The sequence below is a fragment of the Nuphar pumila genome, chromosome 9 (genome assembly GCF_984573655.1).
Source record: "Nuphar pumila chromosome 9, dmNupPumi1.hap1.1, whole genome shotgun sequence".
NCBI lineage: Eukaryota > Viridiplantae > Streptophyta > Magnoliopsida > Nymphaeales > Nymphaeaceae > Nuphar > Nuphar pumila.
This window is the reverse complement of record NC_143257.1, coordinates 123,870,362-123,878,816: the sequence shown is the minus strand read 5'-3', so window position 1 is coordinate 123,878,816 and position 8,455 is coordinate 123,870,362. Positions and strand designations below refer to the sequence as shown.

General features: G+C 39.9%; 1 pseudogene; it reads left to right on the top strand.

Annotated features, from left to right (window-relative positions):
• Positions 1-6,012: 6,012 nt before the first annotated feature.
• Positions 6,013-6,438, top strand: LOC149829247 (early light-induced protein 1, chloroplastic pseudogene; annotated as a pseudogene).
• Positions 6,439-8,455: the final 2,017 nt, after the last annotated feature.

Here is an 8,455-nt window from a genome sequence, read left to right as displayed (position 1 = left end):
TCAGTAGGTCCAGCGTTGATCACCGATAGGTGGCGTCGATCGGCAGGCGTTTGTCAACAGTCGGCTGCATGGGTCGCCGGTAGGCGGCGGCAGAGGCCAGCTCCCTCTGCAACTGTTGTTGCAGATGCTGTCGCCCCACCGTCGACTGCGGGGTGACCATTGGGTCACCGACGGTGGTGGCTGACACCTCCTCGCCGTTGGGGTCGCCGGCGATCGTTCGATCGTCGGAGCCAGCGACAACACCCTGCAACAAAAGAAAAAGGCGAAATAAGGTTCAAAAAACCCTATTTCGCCTCTTATGATTTTATTTTTTTTCGGGTCAGATTTCTTAATCCGGATCCTACCCACCCGACCCGATCCATAAGGCTCCCAAGATCGGATCTGGGATTCAGGTGGGGACCCGCTCTGGTCTGAACCGGGTCCGACCGGGATCCAGCAGATACCGGGTCAGACCCGGATCTGGTTATTACTGTGTCCGACCCAGATCCAGTCCAAGCCGGATCCGACCTGGATACAGTTAGTACCGAGTCCGACCCAGATCCATTTCTTACCGGGTCTGACCCGGATCCAGTTCTTACTGGGTCTGACCCAGATCCGGTTACAGTCTGACCCAGATCTAGAAGGGTTCATGCACTATTTGGCCTGAACCGGATCAGGGACTGATTCGGCCCCTTTCCGGGACCGGTTCAGAGCCGTTTTTGACCGGTTCCTTCCATTTTCTCACCGGTTCCGAGATGCTAAGACCCTGTTTTCTTAAATATAAGAAAATACAGGGATTTTGGCATATAGTTATAGGGTTTTTATGAATTGTTGTCCATACTTGACCCGGTTCATAAGGTTCAGAACCAGTTCGGACCCTTGGATGACCGGTTTGGGGCTGTTTCAGACTGGTTCAGTGTGCTTTAAGACTGGTTCATGAAACATATGACAGGTTCATTCAGTTTTAGAACCATTTCGAGAGTCATATGTTTGGTCTATTTGGTTTACAGACTATTTTAAGATATTATTTTGTATATAATATTGGCATTAAGGATAGTCAGATAACTTAGTGTATTCATGTCACCAAAGTGACTGAATACATGTATGTTGTAAAAAATGTTGTACTATCATATGATTTTAGCCAATATTACTGGTGTACTTATATTCATGAAATGATAAACGACCCAAAGGTAGTTTTATCATGTTTGAAATTTAAGTAGGGTAGAATAAGGTAAATGTGTAGAGATACATCACACATGAGTATCCAAAGATACCTTGTGTTGAAGGTCTATCTTCACAAGAACCTTAGTTTTACCGAATATGGTCGGTAGGCGAAGTGGTTTCACGTGTCAGAGCTCTTACCAAAGTAGGACTTTGATGACCCCCTCCACTCGCCTGGAAAGAAGCATATCAAGGGCCTTTATTATTTTTGCTTTTTCCATTAAAGTTTAGTCTCGTATGAATACTTTCTGATACGTGTCTTTTGTCATGCAGTTTCTAGTTCTGTGATTTTATATGGCTCTAGTTCTATACGTTTTCTAGATGGATCTAATTTTAGTGATTGGAAAAAAATGGTTCTTTTTGCATTAGGTTATATGGAACTAGATCTGACCCTAAGGATAGATGAACCCACTGCTCTCACTGATCAGAGCACTGCTAATCAAAAGATTGCTTTTGAGAAGTGAGAGCGCTCAAATAGGCTTAGTTTGTTGTTTTTGCAATCTAAAGTAGCTAAGAATATTCGTAGTGCTATCCCACAATGCAGAACAGTGAGAGAATTCATGAATGCCATTGAGGCATAGTTTGTGAGTTCAAACAAGGTCAGAGCCAGTACCCTGATATCAAAACTCATATCTATGAAATATACTGGAGGGGGAAACATTCGCCAGCACATCTTGAAGATGAAAAACATAGCGTCTCAGCTGAATGACATAAAGCTCACCATCTCTGATTCTTTCCTAGTGCATTTAGTTCTAGCGTCCTTACCTTTAAAATACGGACCTTTCAAAATCTCGTACAACACACATAATAATGAATGAACATTTAATGAACTCATGTACAAGTGTGTTGAAGAAGAAGAGAGGATGAAAGGTGAGAATGTGCAGAGTGCACATATGGCTTCTCATACGTCCAAGGTAGGACCAAAGAAGAATGCATTTAAGAGAAATGCTAGGAAGAAGCCAACTAGGGATAAGTCATCCCAAGACAAGCAATCCAACTCTGCTCCCATAAAGTACTTCTTTTGCAAGAAGAAGGGACACATAAAGGTAGATTGCATAAAGTACAAGAAGTGGTTGGAAAAGAGAGGTAATTTGTCATTTGTTTCTCATGAATGTAATTTATTACAAATTCCTGAAAATAACTGGTGGATTGATTCTGGTGCTACTGTTCATATTTTCAACTGTCTACAGCTGTTTCTGAGCAAAAGGGAACCAACAATGCATGAGAAAAACATCTATTCGAGAAACAAGATGCGTTCATATATGAAGGGTGTTGGAACCTGCAGGATTATTCTGGATACAGGTGTAGTTTTAGATCTTCATGATGTGTTTTATATTCCATCATATAGTAGAAACTTAATTTCAATTTCAAAGTTGAATAAATTTGGATATTGTTTTAAGTTTGAAAATTCTAAATTGTTCATATTCAGAAATTCAATTGAAATTGGTTCTGCATCAGTTTATGATGGTTTATATAGATTAAATGTGAAGATCCAAACTCAGGAGTCGCTGACTTCTGAATACGCATTGATTGGAAATAAACGTAACATGACAGATGATACATCTTACATGCTTTGGCATCGAAGGTTGGGTCATATCTCTGAAAAGAGAATAAAGAGACTGGTAAATGAAGGGATCTTGCAATCTCTAGATTTTACGGACAATGACCCATGTGTTAATTGCATAAAGACTAAACATACAAACACATATAAAGAGGATGCCAAACGAAGTAGTGAGATATCAGAGATAGTCCATACGGATGTATGCGGACCGTTTTCTCACTGTTACATAGGCGAAAAATATTTCATCACCTTTATTGATGACTATTCCCGGTATATGTATCTCTATTTGATTTTCGAAAAATCTGATGTTTTTCAGATGTTTAAGGAATTTAAGAAAGAAGTAGAGAAACAAACCGATAAGGTTATTAAGATAGTCAGGTCTGATAGAGGTGACGAATATTATGGTAGATTTACTGAGATGGGGCAAAGGGAAGGACCATTAGCGCGATTTCTCAAAGAGGAAGGCATTGTACCTCAGTATACCATGCATGGTAGTGCTTATCAGAATGATGTAGCTGAAAGGAGAAATCGTACGCTTAAAGAAATGGTCAGGGCCATGTTGAATTATTCAACACTTCCCATAAAGTTGTGGGGTGAAGCCTTAAGGACTGTTGTGCATATTTTGAATAAGGTTCCTACGAAATCTGTGCCTAAAACTCCTTACAAGTTGTGGACAGGTAGGAAACCATCACTGTCTTATATGCACATATGGGGATGTCCTGCAGAGGCTAAACTGTATAACCCCCACATGAAAGCCTTTGATCCAAGAACAACTAGTGGATATTTCATTGGTTATCCAGAAAGATCAAAAGGATACAGATTTTATTACCCATCTCATTCACCACAGATTGTTGAAACAGATAAGGCTAAATTCCTAGAAAATGGTTCAGTAGGATTAAGTGCACTTCAAAGCCTTGGTTTTGAGGAAGTATATGATCCAATTTTGTCACCTGTTAAGGAAAACATCGAAAGATACCACATTGTTATTCCTAATGATGGTGTGGTTGATCATTCGATTGTTAATGCACAAATCCAAAGTGAACCTATTATGGACAATGCAGAAGAGCACAAACAGGATGATTAGGTTCAATCTGAGCCTGAGGAACGACCTGTATGGAGATCCATAAGGATTAGGAGATTTGCCATACATCCTGATTATGTGGTGTACCTTCAGGAGCCTGGTGATTTCATAGATATGGATGATGACCCATTGACTTTTATGGAAGTTGTTGAAAGCAAACAATTTTTTCACTGGATAGAAGCCATGAAAGAAGAGCTAGACTCTATGGCTAAAAATCAAGTGTGGGATCTTGTCGCATTACCTAAAGGAGTAAAGCCCGTAGGGTGTAAATGGGTCTTTAAGACCAAGAAGGACTCCAAAGGTAACATAGAGAGACATAAAGCAAGATTGGTTGCTAAAGGATTCACCCAAATGGAGGGCATTGACTATAATGAGACATTTTCTCCTGTCTCAACTAAAGAGTCAATGAGGATGACTTTGGCCCTCGTAGCTCATTATGACTTAGAGCTACATCAGATAGATATGAAAACAACGTTCCTCAACGAAGATCTGAATGAAGAGGTATACATGGAACAACCTCTTGGTTTCTCTGAAAATGATCATTTGGTTTGCAAGCTTAACAAATCAATATATGGACTTAAACAGGCCTCCCGACAGTGGTATATTAAATTTTCCCAAGTCATTGTGACTTTCGGGTTTACAGAAAACATTATTGATCAATGTATATACCTTAAGGAAAGTGAGAGTAAGTTCATTATATTGATGTTATATGTGGATGACATCTTATTTGCAACCAACGATATAAAGTTACTTTCAGAGACAAAACAGTTTCTTGCATCACATTTTGATATGAAAGATATGGGTGAGGCTGCTTATGTTCTTGGCATAGAGATTCGTCGAGACAGAGCAAAAGGTGTTCTAAACCTCTCCTAGAGATCCTATATAGATAAGGTATTAAAGCGATATGGGATGGAGAATTGTTCTCCTAATTCTACACCCATATCAAAAGGTGATAAGCTGAGCCTAAAGGATTGTCTACAGAACGATATTGACAAGCACCGATGAGTGCTTATCCATATGCATCAGTTGTTGGCAGCTTGTAGTACACGCAGACATGTTCTCGACCAGATATTTCTTTTGCAGTAGGGGTACTTGACAGATTTCAGTCTAATCCAAGTTTACCCCATTGGAAGGCTGCCAAGAAAGTTTTGCGGTACTTGCAAGGGACAAAAGATTATATGTTAACGTATCATAAAGTTGAGCATCTCGAGGTCATTGGCTACTCAGATGCAAATTTAGGAGGATGCCTTGATAGTAGAAAGTCTACTACTGGGTACGTCTTCTTACTTGCTGGGGAGCGATCTCTTGGAGGAGTGGAAAGCAGACGACCACTGCTGCCCACACCATGGAGGCAGAATTTATAGCATTGTACGAGACTACTTCGCAGGCTATATGGTTAAAGAACTTCATATCACAGTTAAAGGTGGTCGATTCCATTGGGAAACCACTGAAGGTCTACTGTGATAATGAAGTTGCGGTGTCCTTTTCGAACAACAACAAAAGTACTACGTCATGCAAGCATATAGAATTGAAGTATTTTGTTGTTAAAGAAAGGACGGTGAATCATTTAGTGCATATTGTCAATATTGATACCAAAGAGATGATCGTTTATCCTCTTACTAAAGGGCTAGCACCGAGATTATATTCCGAACATGTAATGAGGATGAGATTGTTAAACTCTTTTTTGACATATGCATATAAATAAAGTGATCACTTTCAATTTTTGATTCTCATTATGGTTGTTGTAAATCTCCTAAGGATTAGAGATTCAACTAAGGACCTTTAGAATAGATTATAAAGGCCATTCTATTCATCAAGTTATTCCCATAAGGTTTTCTGGTTAAAAGATTTATTGTCGGATCAAGTGGGAGAATGTTGGATTAACCACTACGATTGACGTGGTGGTTATCAACGATGTGGATACATCCCCACATCAGGGATGATCCATCCGATAAATGAGCATACGATAAGGGGGAACAGTTATGCAAACCGTTCCCACCGTATGCTTTATAAAGACTGGGTATCATGAGCGACCCAAGTTAAGTGTGCGAAAGAGAAATACAGGCCTACTCACCGACTGCATCCGGAAGCTTGAGCTCGTGGAGGGCAGCAGTCCGGCTGAGCAGAGAAACTCCGACGACCATCTCCGACGAGCACAACAACTCTATCAATGACGGCATCAGGTACACGTGCTCTGTGTGTTTCATTTTTTGCAGGGGCTGCATACTGGCTGGTGGCTGAGACGCCGGCACACCTGACCTGTAGAGGAAAACCCCCATCCGACCCTATAGTGCCTACACCAGAGCGGATCAATGACAGGCTAGACATGGTGGGTTTCGCCGCAGCCATGGTGGTTGAGTTGACCACGACCGACTTGGCCTCCCAGTTGGGTAGCGGAGGCATGCGGTGGTTCAGCGGGATGACCGTGCTGCTCTCGTTGGTCTCGCTTGTGTCCATGTTCAAGGGTGTGGCCGCGCTATCTAGGATGAATGGGTTGATGATGTCAGACGCCGAGCTGTGGAATGGCCGGTTCACCATGCTTGGCCTGATGGCCTTGGTCTTCACCGAGTACCTCAAGGGTGGGGCTCTAGTGTAGGGTGGTCAAAGTCAAACATGTCTCTCTTTTAGTTCGCTGCAAGTTAATCTAACTACAAAATATGTTCATGAAATATAAGAAAGGAAAATTTCAAATATAAATTTAAATTAGAGATTTTTTTTTCATGAAGCATGAAAAACTACCCTCAGGATCACAAACGTAGTCACGCTGGCTAAGTCTGTCCTACTTATAGTCGTTTTCCAACGATGAACCCACAGAGTCAGCTTGCCCTCATTAATGAAAGGGGTTTGACACTCATGGAAATAAAACACTAACCCACCCTTTAGGGGCCAAGGCTACCTCCACTGTGCCAAACCCCTTTGGTATTAGCAGTCTGTTACAGAGATAGGTGGATATGAGGATGAATGATACAGGTTCGACTGGCATGTTCCAAATCATATCACGAACCAGACCACATTTGATTTGGAATCAGGGTCTCAAAATGGGTGTGAACTTATTGATACGATTGAAACTGTCGATCTGCATGGGTCAATGGGTTCTGATATAAACTGGGCCATGTATAAACAAGTTTCAACTTAATTTGATTTGGATTTTTCAAGTTTGGGTATGACATAATTATAGACCTGTATGGGTTAATGGTCCTAGTATATATATAGACTAGTTACAAACAAGGGACAACCCCATTTGATCAGGATTTGGGTTTAAGTTTGGTTATGCCACATTGTAAACTTGTACTGGTTAATATGCTCGATTCAATGGATTGGATTTTAAAGGGGCATAATTTTTTATCAATTAGAAGATCAAAAATAGAGTTCTATTAGGATGTTTAATTTTTTTGGTTAGATAAAGGGAATCCGATTAATATTATCGATGTGGCAAATCATGTATTAAACGGGTCTTAGTATACATCAAGTTCAGGGCTAGGATCTCTCAAGTGATGGGTCGAGTCTAAAACGGGTTCAGGTTCAAGTCAGTTTGGGTACAAATTGTATAAAACCACTTAGTTTGGGTTTGCAAATGGGTTTGGGATGATGCAGCTTGGACACAGATTAGGTTCAGGTTTACTGTAAGGTTGAGTACAAATTAAATAAGGTCGTATGGGTCAGGTATATATAAATATGGTGCCTGAACTTGGATCTTAATGATACTTGATGAAGCAGTATTAAATTCAGGTCAGAAATATATGTGAATATACAATCTTCTTCCTTACATGTAAAAAATGCAATTGAATAAGATTTTAGTCTGAATCCAAATTAGATGCAAGCCAAATCCCTGATTCAAACACGATCTAGATCCAAAGAATAATCTGACTTAGCAAACTTAAATCCAATCTAAATATATACTTGGATCTTACTTTCATGAACCAAACCTTAGAACACATTGGGTTGGGCAACCCCACAAGTATTTGCAATGGATTCTTTGTTTTTTTGCCACAATCTTTACCCTAAACAAGTTACCTTTTTTAAAGTTAGAATCGATTGTACCTACAATCTAGTTTGAATCTCACTATGCGAGTTGTTTTGCCACAATCTAAACTCATAGATGTGTTATTGACTTTAGTAGAAATCAACTTTTGCTTCTTGTTTTATTGACAAAAACAAACATGTTTTTATGAGTCGAAAAATTGATGCCTTCATAGCCATTGATTTTTGGATCACTAAAAAAGCCGGTTCCCACTAAAAAATATATGTAGATCAGATTTATGGTGTAGGATATGATTAAAAAAAAACAAGAGTATTCCGCCTCATTTTTTTAGGTCACTTAAACATACAAACAACCTCAGGAGATCTTAACCCTTTAAAGTCAATACTTGGTTTTCTAAGTCTTTTTGAATTAGACCTTAAAGAGATTTGAAATGATTCATAAGTCTAAAGACTTTAAAAGGGGATCAAGAAAAGTCCACTTCACTCCCAAGTCTTTCTCAAGCTCAGGCTTCTCAATTGTAACTCATCCTTCATCTGCATTCAAGTTCAAATTAGGTGATACGTCGAAAACACATTTTTTTATGTTTTAAAATCATCACCTTCCACTACAAGAAAATACGTTGTTAGCGACG